Source organism: Oryx dammah, unplaced genomic scaffold, assembly GCF_014754425.2.
Source record: "Oryx dammah isolate SB20612 unplaced genomic scaffold, SCBI_Odam_1.1 HiC_scaffold_25, whole genome shotgun sequence".
Taxonomy (NCBI): domain Eukaryota; kingdom Metazoa; phylum Chordata; class Mammalia; order Artiodactyla; family Bovidae; genus Oryx; species Oryx dammah.
The window spans coordinates 15852322-15868810 of record NW_024070209.1 but is presented as its reverse complement, the minus strand read 5'-3'; the positions used below and the strand labels follow the sequence as shown (position 1 = coordinate 15868810).

Sequence of the window (16489 nt, the reverse complement as noted above, 5' to 3'; positions counted from 1 at the left end):
AATGATGGGGAAATCACCTATATTAGGTTTAAATCTTATAACACCCTGAAAGCCAGGTATTATTATAATCATTTCATGGAGGAGGAAATTGAGGCCTGGAGAGGTGAAATTATTTGTCCATATCATATTACTAGTTAAGTTGCAGAGCTAAGTCCATCTGACTCCAAAAATTTATATTCTTTTCACTATCCAGACAAATGTTAGCTGTTGCTAATGCTTGCCTATTAGATCCATTTTTAGGCACTATCTAGAACAAACGTTTATTTTTCTCTTTGTTTAGCTTCTAAGCATTCTGTCGCTAGCGCTATTGTCTGAAAATGAATAACAATCATTATTACAGCAAGCTCGGCAATTTAGGGACTCACTGGTACCAGACACTGAACAGAAGTCAGTGACCATCTCAGAGCTCATCTCACAAGACCTCATAGCATTTTTTCTGTGACAATTAAGTATTGGCAAAAAGGTTAAACTGTATTTTATTTATTTTTTCTTGGTTAACAGTATTTAGTACTGACAACCAAACTAACGTATCTGCAGTCACCTGACATGAGTTGAATGAGAAATTAAAGTCTTGAAGAAGTTCTAGCAATAAATGCAATGGAAGAGAACTCAAACCAGGGCTCTGGGACAGCCTAGAGGGGTGGGATAGGGTGGTAAGTGGGAGGGGATATATGTATACCTGTGGCTAATTCATGTTGATGTCTGTCAGAAATCAGCATAATATTGTAAAGCAATTATCCTTCAATTAAAAAAATAAAAATTTTAAAAATGCAGTAAACTCTAAAGTCCAAACCAAGGGGGTATTTTCCTTGCATTTGGCTGTAGACGAACACGGAAGAGTATTAATATATATACATATTAGGCATTTTCAGTCAGATAGTTTCTAGATGGAGATGTTCACCCTCACAGAAGGGTTATGGCAACTCTAGTATTCAGATTGTAAATATCCCCAAATAAGACCCAGAAATAGGAGATGGTTAGCTCAGAAGTTAACACTTTAAACTTTGGGAAAATAGGGTTTTTTCTTTAAAGATCAATACTTTCTTCTCCTAAAGATGCCAATAATTCATACCAACCCTGTCTGTGGCACTAGTACTTTGGAAAGACCTGGTTCCAAATGCCTTGAAATAAAGTCATATTCCCTTACCCTTTAATTGCTTATTTGCCTTAGAGTGAGTGTATGATGATAATGATGGAGGAGGAGGAGGAAGAGGAAGTCTTCTTTTGGGGTACTACAATCCAGTCACTGTGCTGAGCCTTACCCAATGAATTCTCGAAGGCCAGGCCCCACCACAGAAATCCAGCAATAAATAAAATGCAGCCAAAAAAAAAAAAAGTTGACTCTGAGAAAACACCCTGATGCTGGGAAAGATTGAAGGCAAAAGGAGAAGGGGGCAAGAGGATGAGATGGCTAGATGGCATCACTGACTCAGTGGACATGAATTTGATTGAGCACACTCCAGGAGATAGTGGAGGACAGAGGAGCCTGGCGTGCTGCAGTCCATGGGGTGGCAAAGAGTCGGACATGACTTACTGGCTGAACAACAACAACAAAACTTTGTTATTTGTTACCAAAAGAAAATGCAAGGAGGCCTTGTGGGGTGAGCTCTGAGCTAGTTATTAACTTCCGTTTAGTACTCGGTGCCAACACTAACATCCTCATACCTGTGAACCCACCAGGAGCAGGAGGACATTCTCAGTAACTGGCATGGGTTAAGGAAAACTCAGGTATCTTCCCACTGGGACTCAAGTGAAAATCTCAGGGAACAGAATCTATACAAAAGAGGCTCCAAAGGAATGAAGACATCGCACAGACCACCACTGAGAAGCAAGAGAATGTGAACAGAAGACACGGCCTGGAGGACAAAATCTCTCTCTTACCTCTAAGGTGGGAGTGGAAGCTGCCTGTCTCTGAAGGGACTGGGAGAGGATTTCAAAACCTGAGTCCTAAGTTGTTACGAAGGAATGCAGCAAGAAGATAACACAATGAAATATTGCCTTCAAATTGTCTCCATGCTTTCACAGAAAGGCATGTGTTTGATTGAGCAAAAAGGCCAGTGATTACTGCTACTGCTGCTCAGTCGCTTCAGTCGTGTCCAACTCTGTGAGACCCCATAGACGGCAGCCCATCAGGCTCCGCCATCCCTGGGATTCTCCAGGCAAGAACACTGGAGTGGGTTGCCACTTCCTTCTCCAATGCATGAAAGTGAAAAGTGAAAGTGAAGTCGCTCAGTCACGTCCGACTCTTAGCGACCCCACAGACTGCAGCCTACCCGGCTCCTCCATCCATGGGATTTTCCAGGCAAGAGCACTGGAGTGGGGTTACCTATTAAATGTTCAGCACTGTGCTATGGGCTGAAGGTATAAAGAGCTGTTCATAAAGACCCACATCCCTGTAAGGGAGACCCATTATAAACTGGTTATTATAAAACAGTGTTAAGCCCAGTATCAGAAACATATGCCCAAGACATTATAGGAGCCTAGGAATTGGGCCAAATTTAACCAAAGAGATTCAGGAAGGCTTCCTCAAAGAGGGGACACCAGAGAGTACTAAGTTTATGGATCACAAAAGGAAAACAGAAAACACCAGCAAAATTCACTGGTGTCAGATAGCAAAGTGGCTAGGATTACGAGCATGATTTTAGAACTGGGCAGGAGATGGATATTACCAATCTGCTATCAAAACTTAGCATCATGTGAAAAAAGAATAAGAACACACAGAAGACAGTATTTGGAATAAGAGCTGTTAAGAGTAAAATGATTGGGGCTGGGCAGGTATGAGTTGAATTTTGAAGATTTAAAAAACATATAAGTAATGACTATACCACAAAAAGAGAGGGACTGTACAACATTTGATCATTATCATTATTATTTATTTAATTTTATTACTTACACTGATAAGCTTTAAAAACTAGATTTCTTATACCATTTTGATGCTAATTTTGTTTACAGAGATACAGACCTACTTGAAGATGGAGTGTTAATTTCTCCTTTTCAAGTGAACTGTACAATGTTCTCATACAAGTGAAATTTTCTTCTAAAACATTGGTGGTGGTGGTTTAGTCGCTAAGTCGTGTCCGACTCTTGCAACCCCATGGACTGTAGCCTGCCAGGCTCCTCTGTCCATGGCATTCTACAGGCAAGAATACTGGAGTCGGTTGCCATTTAGTTTATATTTATTTTTTAATTAATTTTTATCAGAGTATGGTTGCTCTACAATGTTGTGTTAGTTTCCACTGTACAGCAAAGTGAATCAGCTATACGTATATAAGTGAAAACATTTTGCACTTGCTCAGAAACTCATATGCTTATAGCATTCTTTTTTTTAGTGTTATGAAAACTTTACTTCTATTTTTTATTTTTTTAGTTATCAAAGATTATAATTGTACAATATTAAGAAGTATAGAACAAAATACAATTATTAGAGGACAATTGTTTTAGTGTTGGCCTCTGCTGCACATCAAGATGAATCAGCCTCAGGTATACACATACCCCCTCCTTCCTGAACCCCTCTCCCATCTCCTTCCCATCCCATCCCTCTAGGTTGTCACTGGGTTGAGCTCCTTGTTTTACACAGCAAATTCTCACTTGCTATCTATTTTATGTATGGTAATGTATATGTTTCTATGCTCTTCTCTTAATTTGTCCCACTCTCTCCAAGTCTCAGTTTGAAATTATTCCTGAGTCAAGGATTTGGAGGTACACTTTTTATTGGAACTAATTAAAAGTAAACTATTGTAACCTCCCCAAAATGCTTTTAAAAAAATTATTTCTGTATTCTCAATCAAATATACACAGCTTGAAGCCCATAATTAGAAGGCACCACTTAATGATTCTGTTTCAGATTTTTCTCCTACAGCAAATGTTTCTTTCTTTCTGTCAAAGAAAAACAAATCTCAAGAGGTGGTGATATCTCTTCCTCCCATCTAAGACATTAACTAATTTCAGTACATACCAACAAAGGAGAAAACATAAGTGAATAGTAAATTTCAGTCCTATCTTCGGCCCCACTTAATTTCTCTAAGGTTCACTTTCATCATCCCTAACATAAGAGAAATAACATTACTCTGCCTTCCCCATCAGACCAAAAATTACCTTCATTTGAAAAGATTTTAAGGGCATTAAACACAACAGGAAAAATAAGAAGTCCTAAAATTATGAAATGTTCTAAGCTATATTTGAAAAGTTGTTATTCAGAATTTAGAATATATTTCCACATTAGAACAATACTATAAATGGATTACTAGTAGATTTACACATGGGGGACAAGGAGATTGGTGGGGATCTGTCAAAAATACTAAAAAGCTCTTTTGGAATTCTCAAGAAGTTTAGAGGTCGACAGCACTGGTTCCCTATTGTAATTGAACCCGGGTCTCTTGCATTGCAGGCAGGTTCTTTACTGACTGAGCTACAAGAGGAGCTCCATATGCCAAATCAACCTTCAGTAATTGTGTAACTTCTGTAAACATGAAAATGATAAATATATTTAGTTAGACAAAGGAGGGGAAAGAAAGAGAGAGGGAGAGGAAGATAGCTTTTTACAAAGTCACTGTTAAAGAGTTAGAAGAGGCAAAGAAATGGGAGTAAGGATTTTGTTGGCACAGTTATAAAACAAGGGAGGAACTGATGAACTGGAACTAAATCGTTAGCAGTTTAAGTAAACATGAAATGTCTTTCCCAGCCTCAAACAAAGAACACAAGCTTTCCACTGGCCATCTCTCCTCTTTCCCCATCCTCCACGGCAAAGTAGAATTTGCTGGCTTGATTTTATCCCCTCTTCAGCCAGTCAAAATCAATTCTCTCTCCACTCTCCACCCCCACACCTCTCCAAAAACACTCTGGTAGAGAAGTCAGTGCGTTCTGTGTCAGTGCATCCTGTCACAAGTTATAGCAAGGCTCAGCTACCATGTGTTACCTCTTTTTTTTTTAATTTTTTATGCCTTATTTTTTTAATTTTATTATTATTATTTTTACTTTACAATATTGTATTGGTTTTGCCATATGTCAACATGAATCTGCCACGAGTGTACACGTGTTCCTAATCCTGCACCCCCCTCTCACCTCCCTCCCCATACCATCCCTCTGGGTCACCCCAGTGCACCAGCCCCAAGCATCCTGTATCCTGCATCAAACCTAGACTGGCGATCCGTTTCTTACATGATAGTATACATGTTTCAATGCCATTCTCCCAAATCATCCCATCCTCTCCCTCTCCCGCAGAGTCCAAAAGACTATTCTATACATCTGTGTCTCTTTTGCTGTCTTACCTCTTGACCATGCTCACCCTGAAATTCTCCCCTTGGATGATTTTCCTGCCATCTCCTCTTCCCTGATTTGCCTCCTATGCCTCTGGTCACACCTCCCCAGTCTGATGTGCACGATCTTCTACTGCTGGGGGTTTGCAGTCTCCATGACTTTCCATTTTGCCTGAAACTCTCCATGTAAACTCATCCACAGCCACAAGGCTCAGCCAGCACCTCTGCGTCAGTGACTCCAGCTATGTGGTGTACTGTACAGCAGCAGTCCCCATCTTTTTCGCAGCAGGGACCAGATTCATGGAAGACAATTTTTCCACAGATGGGGTGGTGGGAGGGGTGGTTTGGGGATTATTCAAGCACATTACATGTATTGTGCACATTACTTCTATTATTATTACATCCACTCCACCTCGGGCCAAGAGGTATCGGGTCCCAGAGGTTGGGGACACCTCCTATAGAGGACAGAGTGGACTCTGGAGAGAGGCACTCTTGAGATAACATCTAGGCTTTGCTCCTTATTAATGAGTGACTCCGGGAGAGTTCTACTTAACTTCAGGGTAAGTTTGCATTTCTTGCCATCATACGTTGCTAGTGGAAATGTAAAATGAAGCAGCCACTTTGGAAAACAGTTTTGCAGTTCCACAAAAACGTAAACATAGAGTTACCACATGGTCGAGAAAATTCACTCCTAGCTATATACCCAAGAGAATTGAAAATGTATGTCTACAAAGAACTTGTATACAAATATTCATAGAAGTAATAATCACAATAGCCCCAAAGTAAAAACAACCCAAATGTCCATGAACTGACGAATGGAAAAACAAAAGGAGGTATATCTATACAATGGAACATTATTTAGCCATAGCAAGAAATGAAGTACCGATACAAGTTATAAGGATAAACCACCTAAATAAAATGCTAAGTAAAAGAAGCCAGACACTAAAGGCCATATATTGTAAATTCCACTTGTATGAAATGTCCAGAATAGGCAAATCTAGCAGGTAGAGACAGAAAGTAAACCATTAATAGCAGTTGCCAGGGGCTGGGAAAGGAAGGAGGAGGGAGTGACAGAGAAGACTTCAGGGTTCCATTTTAGGGGTGATGAAAATGTTCTAGAATATTCTAAATTCCTTGCAAATATACTAAAAATGCACTTTAAAAAGGTAGATTCTAGAAAATAGATTCAGCTAGTGGGAAGCTGCTGTCTAGTACAGGTAGCTCAGCTCGGTGCTCTATGATGACCTAGAGAGGTGGGGTCGGGGGCTGGCAGAGAGTCTCAAGAGGGAGGGGATGTATATATACACATAGCTGATTTACTTCCTTATACACCAGAAACAAACACAACATCATAAAACAATTATACTTCAATAAAAAAACAAAAGGTAGATTCTAATGGTATGTGAAATATACCAATTTTTAATTACTTAAAAATATGTCCTCTTCACTTTCCTAAACTGCTATATTTCCTGTATTTCCTTCCTTGATTTATAGCTCAACCTGCTTCCAGTATTCCATGCCAGAAACTTGGGATTCACCCTAGATTGCCTAGTGCCGTCTTTCATCATCCCTCCATATCCAAGACTGATCATGTACCTCCAGACACTTTCTCATATACCTCCACTTGTTTTCCTCTCCACTGCCACTCCTGGGTTCAAGCTGTCATTACCTTTCCCTTGGTCCACGGAATGCTTACTCATTAGGCTTCTAGATCAATTCTTATCTCCTGTTCCTCTCTTCTTTCTACTGGTGCCAAATCAATCTTTCCGAATTATCAGATTGATGACATAACTCTCCTATTCAAAATTCTTCCACCATTCCCTATCTGCTCAATAAAAAGTCTTTGCCTGGTATAGTGAATAGTGAAGTTGCTCAGTCGCGTCCAACTCTTTGTGACCCCGTGGACTGTATGTAGCCTACCAGGTTTCTCCGTCCATGGAGAAGCCAGGGGTTCTCCAGGAAAGAATACTGGAGTGGGTTACCATTTCCTTCTCCAGGGGATCTTCCCGACCCAGGGATCAAACCCAGGTCTCCCGCATTGGAGGCAGACGGTTTAACCTCTGAGCCACCAGGAAAGCCCTGGTATACAAAGCCTTTAATGAATGGCCCTCACTCTTCTTTCCTCACCTCCACTTTACCTTTTGTTGTAAAATGAACTTCTTTTTCCTAATGCCCATGTGATAGGGACTGAATGTTTGAATCCCCCAGCAAATTCATATATTGAAACCCTAATCCTCAAAGTGATGGTATTTGGAGATGGGGTTGTTGGGAGGTAATTAACTCATGAGTGTGGTTTGTTATTTAAGCCTCACAGTCCAAGATACGGTTTAACAGCAGCTTGAACTAAAACATCATGCTTTGCACATACTGTTTTTTCTTAGAATGGCTCTCCTCCTCCAAGTATATCTGCATGGCAATCACAAACTCACTTTTCAAATGCCTATTTGAATTCTCCTCCTCCCTCCCAACTCTTCCAAGCAGACTATGGCATCCAACATACTGACTTCCTTTAGGCTTTGTATGATTTATGCTACTCAGTAGTTCTGTCTCCCCAGTAATTTCTTAAGAAGTAGGCCCTGTCTTCTTGTCTTTCTAGCCCCCAACACAGAAGTATGTCTGATAACATATACGGTTATCTTTCTCTGCTATCATAGTCTTCCAACATGGTCTCTAAACTTCAAATTTGTTTCTTCTCCAGTTTTCTTCTCTAATCTTACTTTTGTCTCAAGCTTTTTCTTTGGACTATTGAATGAATTTACTTCTTTTATATTAGCATGCCCATAATGAAATTTCAAGACATGCTTCCAGATTTGTAGTAGCACAGATTTATGTTAGAGAGAATAAAAATACACCAAATATTTCTTCCAGTCACTTTCTCATCTATTTCATAAATACTTACTTCTGTGCCAGACAGTGTGATTAACACCATGGCAGAGGTACAAGTATATATCAGGTACAGAGACCATAGGGTTTGAAGAGGGGATACACATGAACAGAAATTATGACACAGGGCACTGTGAAAGAATCATGAGAGAAGTAAAAACAAGTTCTGACTCACAGAATTAAATTGTGCCTTAAAGCATAAGTGAGGTTTCACTGATCAGAGAAAACAGCACTATTTGCAAAGAAAAGGACATTGAAAAAAGCAGATAGGCATGGAAAGAGCAGGAATGCCAACAGAATGGTGAGGTCTTAAAAGTGGAGTTAAAGTCCCTATGTGTTTATTTACTCACTCAACAAACATGGAGAGAGGGAGAGAGAATACCATGTTCTCAGGATCAGAACTAAAAGCCTCTGTGATGGTCCACGTGAAATAATCTAATGTAGCCTTTTTCTGTATGTCTGTGTAGGCTTCACATGTGTCCACGCATGCTCAGTCATGTCTGACTCTTTGTGACATCATGGACCGTAGCCCGCCAGGCTCCTCTGTCCAAGGGGATTCTCCAGACAAAAATATTGGAGTGGATTGCCATACCCTCCTCCAGGGGATCTTCCCAACCCAGGGATCAAATCCATGACTCCTACATCTCCTGAATCGGTTGGTGGGTTTTTCACCACTATCACCACCTGGGAATCCCCACAAAGACATATACATGCCCCCAGAGAGTCCAGGAGAGTTTAGTAGACACACATAGAAATGCCAGCAATATCTTGCGTGTACCAAAGAGTCATGAATGGGACCCAGGTCTTCACATTGCATTCATTCTTCTGCAGAATGGAAATAAATGTTGGATTACTAATGTCCTTAAAAACAATTCTTGAGAGTGGCTATTACACAAAAACATTTCCACCCAAAGTTTTGCTGATGGATCTACTTATCACAAGAAGGGTGTTGAAGAGCTGAAATAGTAAGTGAAACCAAGCAGGGAGCTAAAATTAGAATGAGAACCTCATCGGCTTCTGCGGTAATTTGTGGGGATTTCACAAGTCTGCGTGTTCACATAGTTTTATGCACTTGTTAATCTTTATCTCACCACAATATCTCATACTCAGTGACTTTTTTCAACACTTGCTTCTTATTACTAGTCCAGGAAACTGGACATGTATTTATTTATTTATCTTAGACACTCTTTAACTATTAATCACATAAAACCTGAAGGTATTTACCAAGAACTTAGGCAAAAAGATACTTTCTCCCTACTAAATCCAACATAAATTATTTATGGAATTTTTAAAACAGAAAAATACAGAAGAAAATGGTTAAATCTCTCATTAACTTACTACTTCATGATAATGTAGTAACGCTTAGTTTGGGAAATAAAGGCAAAAACCCATCATTGACTGGGGGACAGTACTGGAATGTCTGAAGCAGTATCTCACTGAAAAATCAAAGAATGCTCAAGACCCAAAATGTATTACTTTCATGCATCTAAAACAATGTGGAGGAAGCCCAGATTTTATAAAAAGTGTCTTTGTTTTTAGGTATTACAGTTTCTTTCCAAATATCTAATTTTGATTTTGGATAAGAACAAGAATTTTTAAAATCAATAATGTGTTGTCTACAGAGTGCCAAACATCTACTATTCCTTTTGTCATCTATATGTATCTAAATCTCCATGTTTTGTGGAAGAAACTGAGTCTTTCCAATAAGTTTTTTAGTTTAGTTTTTTTTTTTTTAACTGAGAATCATACTAGCATCAAAGTGACTGATCAAGTGCCATGTGTGACATCAGCAATATCTCGTATAGATGTGCCTGCAGGTCCTAACAGAAAATGATCCTTTCTGTAATAACTCTGGTTTTGATGCTACGACAATTAAATATGATAGTATAGTGGCCATATACACATTACAAATATTGTTCTCAAATGCCCCCCCCTTTTTTTTTACATTTACTTATTTGGCTGCACCAGATCTTAGTTTAGCACATGGGATCTTCCATCTTCATTGTGGCCTGTGGGATCTAATTCCCTGACCAGGGATCAAACCAGGCCCCCTGCATTGGGAGTGTAGAGTCTTAGCCACTGGACCAGCAGAGAAGTCCCTCAAATGCCCTTCTCTTTTGCATTCTTCTCATTACCTGTAAAAAACCTACTTAAAGACATGTAAATAATAAACCACAGTGTTAGGCTTTCTTCCTCCAAAGTGAAGATGGCGTGCATTAACAAGTTCTTAATCACTCAGCATCAGCAGGTTGTAAAACAGTGACCTCCTACAGAGATCTACTTGAAGGTGTAGTTTTGTTAGGCTTCCGCACACAGGATTGGCTCTCACAAAGTTGTAAATATGTTGAATTAGTTGCAAAAATGTACAAGTCCAGACTTTCACTTTAAAAAATCCAGTTTTCTCAATTCTTATGGAAAAATCAGATCTGTTGGTTTTAGGGCTGCATTCCCACCAGGCAACATGTAGCTGGAGCTGAGGAGTAAAGTTCCCTAAAGATCCCACTACCCTCTACCATCTCCCCAAACTGAGGCCAAGGGTCACGGCCATTTATCTTCCCACTATATTAAGACATTTAAGAGGAAAGTGAAATACCATTTGTCTTAGACAGAAATAATTCTTTTTATCCCTCATCCACTTCACTCATTCTGGTCCCTTCTTGGCCCTGCACACTTTTGCCTTTGCAAGTCCCCATCTCAGGCTCACCAGGCTACTCACTGACATCACAGATGCTAAGAAGGACTCTTTAGAATGTTCCTATTCGTGGACTGGACAAGGAAGAATCACAAGACACCTCCTATGCCTTCTGGCCTATTTCCATTCGAAAAGTAAGTTCAGATTGCAACAATCCTTGCCCAAACAAAAGTTTAGGGATTTCTACAGCATTTGTCAAGGGTGGTCAGGCTAATAAAATCTTCTTTATTTTCACTTATAATGTGCTTAAAATATCTAGATTACCTCCAACTTTTGCAATTTCCTCAGATTTCTGTGTTTTTCTTTCTTTCGTTTATGGCCATGCCAAGAGGCATGCGGGATCTTTGCTCTCTGACCAGGGACCAAACTCATGTCCCCTGCATTGGAAACGTAGGGTCTTCACCACTGGAATGCCAGGGAAGTCCTGTCAGACTTCTGTGATTTTCTTTTACCAAAAAGTTCTCATAATCAACAAAATAGATGTACACTATTGATTCCCAAAGAGCATGGGAACTTGGTGCCAAGGCCTGTCAACACTTTACTTTGTAGATTCTGGAACGATTACAGGAAAATAGAATGTATACAGGGCTATCTATACAAAAATTATGTATCTACTCATGCTTAGAGGCAAATGCATTTTCAGATTCCATACACTATAGCAAGTATCCAGTTTCACTCTTTCCCACTTCCTCTCTCTGTTCCTTTGGATTTGTTGACTACAACCAGTAACAGCTTATTCCTCCCTGTCAGATCTGAGTAACTCACAGGTCACTGTAGACTTTTCAGATAATTTCCTGTGGATAATTTCCAAGATCATTTGCAGTCCTTAGATAATGAATCACCTGGATAACTAGTGATGATACAAGCTGAGCTGGTATTCTTCCTTTGTTGTTGTTTATGATTCTAAACAGAGAAACCAGCAACCAGGCGAGGGTTGTTTACTAGTCAGTGCAGCTGCAAGGATTGACCTCTAAACACCTGATTTCCTCATCTTGCTCATTCAAGTCTTCTGAGAGAGTTTTTTTTTGTCTATTCAGAGAAACTCTCTAGTTCTAATAGAGAAATAGACTGTGGTGCAGGAAAGACAGAGGCATGTTTTTCCACTTTTCAAGGGAACCTCTTATTTATCAGGTTAATGACCGTGCTTTATAAAGGAGAAGCCCAGGGTCAAAAAGATAGCATAATTCACCCAAGTTTTAACAGTGAGATAATGAGAGAAAGGAAAAGACACCATCATAGCAGAGCTTCCATAGAATCCAGATTCATAGTGAGTCGGGTTCTCTGGGACATAAAAAGTACATGCGTCAGAGGCTGTTTTAAACTAATGTATCTGCTTAAGAAAGTGTGAGTTTTCTGATAAGAAGCAGCTCTTTGCCACGTCGATATGAAGAAATGAATCAGCATGGATGTTGCTGTGAGTTGTGGAATTTCTGCTCACCATTCTGATTTCACAGTAATTTGACACTCGAACTTTGCAAAAAACTATTCCAATGTAATCATCTCCCTTTGTGAAATTAGTTTTTGTATTCAGGGATCTAAAATGATGTGGGGGTTTTGGTAGAAAGCTAAAATCCCCAGTTGGTGGCTACTGGACATCAGAAGCAGTTCTGGGTACCTTTGAGATCAGGTGTAAAGATGTGTAATGAAAGTGAAATTGAGAAGGTGGAGTCTTGGAACTCAAAATTCATCTAGGTACAAACAGCTGGCTCTCTGGCTCTGATGCCTTGATCCTGAACACTGTCCAGCCATTTACTCTTATCACATGGAACCCCACGTATTTTCTTGGTTACCTTTGGTCACTCAAACTTTGGCTTCTCTCTCATTTTAATTGTTATTTATCTATTTTAGTTTTGCTGGGTCTTCGTTGCTGTATGCAGGCTTTCTCTAGTTGCAGAGAGCGGGGATTACTCTTCACTGCCATGCGGGGGCTTCTTACTTCATTGGCTTCAGTAGTAGCAGCTTGTAACTCTAGAGAGCAGGCTCAGTAGTTGTGGCACACAGGCTTAGCCGCTCGGCAGCATGTGGGATCTTCCCAGACCAGGTAACTGAACCCATGTCCCCTGCTTTAGCAGGTGGATTCTGAACCACGGGACTACCACGGAAGTCCCTGGCTTTTCAAGTTCTTCCAGAAAAGATCTCTGCATGCTCTCCTCCTCTAGTCTAAACTCACTCCTTCAACGCCACAACAGGCGTTGAGACTCTGTCTCTGCTCTCCCAGGTTTGGGACCAAACAGTCTACAAGATGCGGCTCTCATTGTCCTTGTCCTCTAATTCCACTCACAGCAGACAGCAGCAGATTTTTTTGAGAGGGATGATGACAAGGCAAGTGGATTTTAAAGAAGCAAATGCTTCCCACACTCCCATCAGTTTGTTCCTGGCTCAGGAGATCCCAAATTTAACTCTGGGGAAAAAGATTTCTCTACTTTACAAAATGGGATTGTTGTATTCAGGAGGATACCTGCCTCATGAAATGTTTGAAAGAAATCCAAGGAGACTGCTGGGCTAAGATGGACAACATGCCCAGTGAAATGAAGGAGCGCCTACAGAAAAGGCCCACGCCCAGCATGAACTTGTCATTTTTCTGCATGGCCTTCGGACTTTGTTCTGTAGTGTGGACTCATGAAGCCCAGAGCACAAAGAGAGCCAGGCATGGTGTTGCCAGCTGATCTTGTCCCTGTGCATCCAGGCTTCTTCCATACACCCCAAAGTGTGGTTCTTCCACACACAGAAAGTGAGCTCCCTAGGGAGTCCCCCTCCCCCAGCCCACTCCTTCATGGACCAGTGACTATAGACATTTTGAGGGGAAAACCAGTTTTTACCACAGAGATTTGTCTTAGTTTGTTTGTACTGCTATGACAGATATCACAGACTAGGTGGCTTAAACAGAAAGGTCTCATAGTTCTAGGAATTCCCTGGTAGTTCAGTGGTTAAGACTCCATGCTTCCTCTGCCAGAGGCACCGGTTCAATCTCTGGCTGGGGAAATAAGATTCTACAAGCTGTGTGGTATGACCAAAGGTGGGGGGGGGAGGAAATTTCTCATGGTTCTAGAAGCTAGGAAATCCAAGATCAAGATGCTACCAGTCCAATTCCTGGTGAGACTCCCTTTCTGACTTGCAATCTTCTGCTATGTCCTCACATGGTAGACAGAGGACCTTTTTCTTATAAGGGTAGAGCCCTATTGATTAGGCCCCCATGCTTATTACCTCATTCAACCTTAATTACCTTCTTCTAGGCTCTAGCACCAAATATACTTACAATGAGAGTTAGAGCTTTAACATATGAATTTGAGGTAGACACACATCCAGTCCATTCTTGGCTCTTAACCAAGAATCAGAGATCTATAAAAACTTCTGGCATTATATGTAGAATTTTGTGTTTGTGTCCATGAGCTTTTAAAGGGGCTTTTGATCAATAAAAGTTTAAGAACCACTGCTCAAACACACAGAGACTGATTGCCCAGAGGATTTCAGAAGACACAGGAAAATCAATATTCCCTGAGGATCCACCATCTGATGCTATTTTTTATATCTTAAAGCAGATTAAGTTGTCCAATGCAAAAGAAGAGAAAACACAAAATCATTCCCTGATTCTCACCACCAGCTTTTTAGAGTCACAAAACTTTGAGGTATATTAGTAGAAATTTTCACATTCTCCTAAGAGTCCACGAGCAACCTTAGGCTTAGAATCCAGTTTGAAAACATACAGTTTCCTTTCTGCAGAGGCGTCTATGCCCCATCAAGGTTTAGAAGTACTACCTCTACTCCTCTCTGTGAAGCTGCTTCCTTCACCACTTCGTTCACTTCTGTTACCCTTCAGTACCTTGGTCAGACGCCATCAGCCAGGGCAGTGGGGGTGGGCTCTGTGCTGGGGGTCCACCTGCTTCACAGGAAACTCCCCACAGGGCAGGGCAGCAGAGAAGAGGGCTCTAAGGCTGCATACACTATGATATAATTCCAGCCACTTCACAAAAACACTGTCAAATGGTGTCCTTTCAAATGGGGCATATAACAATTTAGACCAATGACATTTTGTTGGCTCACAAACCACAAGAGTTCAGACATTAGTGGAGTGCAGTTCTTAGGCTAAATAAATTGATAGTACATGTAACCTGTGCACCATCTTAAATGGGGCTTTGTACATATTTAATGTCTTTCTTCAAAGGAGATTAAAAGGCAATAATCTAACTTTGCCTTATAAAATAATTCTGTAAAAATAGAGTTAATAGTGCTATTTCTGTATAACTAAATAAATTAGAATACAAATAAGTAAATGTTCATCTATCCATTAATCAACACACATTTATTAAATATCATCAGGGTTTTTTTCTCCTCGCCTTCCCCCACTGATGTTTAAATGTTGTCTTTTAATCTAATTAAAAGTATGGTTCTAATTGCATAAGGACCTGATGCTTGTCAGGAAAAAAGAATGTTTGTTTAGGTTCAATATCCAAATTCTGAGTTATTTATTGCCTCAACAAATATCAACTGAATACACACCTCTACCTTCCAGACATTGTGCCAGGGTCTGGGTATCCAGCGATGAATGAAATGGACCAGATCTTTGACCAGTGGAGTGCACTGTTTACGGAGGGAAACCAACCACAAGTAGACAGACAAGTTGATACATCACTAATTGTCAGCTTGTGTTGTGAACCACTCAGTTTAGCTTTTCCTGAATCTTATTCTGAAGGGCTAGTCATTTTGTATCTCATTTTTGCCCTGGTGTTAATACAGTGGTATTTCATTAAGAGTATTCAGTTCAGTTCAGTTCAGTCGCTCAGTCGTGTCCAACTCTCTGCGACCCCATGAATCGCAGCACACCAGGCCTCCCTGTCCATCACCAACTCCCGGAGGTCACTCAGACTCATGTCCATCGAGTCTGTGATGCCATCCAGCCATCTCATCCTCTGTCGTCCCCTTCTCCTCCTGCCCTCAATCCCTCCCAGCATCAGAGTCTTTTCCAATGAGTCAGCTCTTAGCGTGAGGTGGCCAAAGTACTGGAGTTTCAGCTTCAGCATCATTCCCTCCAAAGAAATCCCAGGGCTGATCTCCTTCAGAATGGACTGGTTGGATCTCCTTGCAGTCCAAGGGACTCTCAAGAGTCTTCTCCAACACCACAGTTCAAAAGCATCAATTCTTCAGTGCTCAGCCTTCTTCACAGTCCGACTCTCACATCCATACATGACCACTGGAAAAACCATAGCCTTGACTAGATGGACCTTAGTTGGCAAAGTAATGTCTCTACTTTTCAATATGCTGTCTAGGCTGGTTTAGACTGGCATTATTTTGGCATTTGTTTTATTCCTATGTTAATCGTTTTCAGTTTCATTTTATTTTTGCTGCTTATCATAAGCTGTTTTAATTCTTTTTGGAGGATATCAGAGGATAAACATTTATGAACAAAGGCATTTTTTTCAATACGTGAATAAAGAATTCTATTTTATGAGATCAGTTGGCTTCCTTTCCCATTGTCCCAGTACTGATTCCCCTTGAATAATCTCAGAATGACTACATAGAATGCATTGCTTGTATTACAGTTTTTACTTATAAATCATCTACTCTGTTGCCTTGTTACTCTGCAGAGTTGTTTCAGGCAGAGAGAGAGTGATGCTCAATGCGAAACTATTAGAAGTGATTTTTTTTTTCTCCTACCAGCTCT

General features: G+C 40.5%; 1 protein-coding gene across 6 annotated transcripts in view; it reads right to left on the bottom strand.

Annotated features, from left to right (window-relative positions):
• Window positions 1–16489, bottom strand: part of RASGRP3 (RAS guanyl releasing protein 3) — a 115780-nt gene that overhangs the window by 51516 nt on the left and 47775 nt on the right. Inside the window, exon 1 of one of the 6 annotated variants that reach the window (XM_040224618.1) lies at window positions 2327–2713. The exons of the other annotated variants lie outside the window; for them this stretch is intronic. The gene's annotated coding sequence lies outside the window, so the exon portion shown is untranslated. Of the gene's footprint in view, window positions 1–2326; window positions 2714–16489 lie in introns of those variants that run through there. 6 annotated transcript variants of the gene reach the window in all.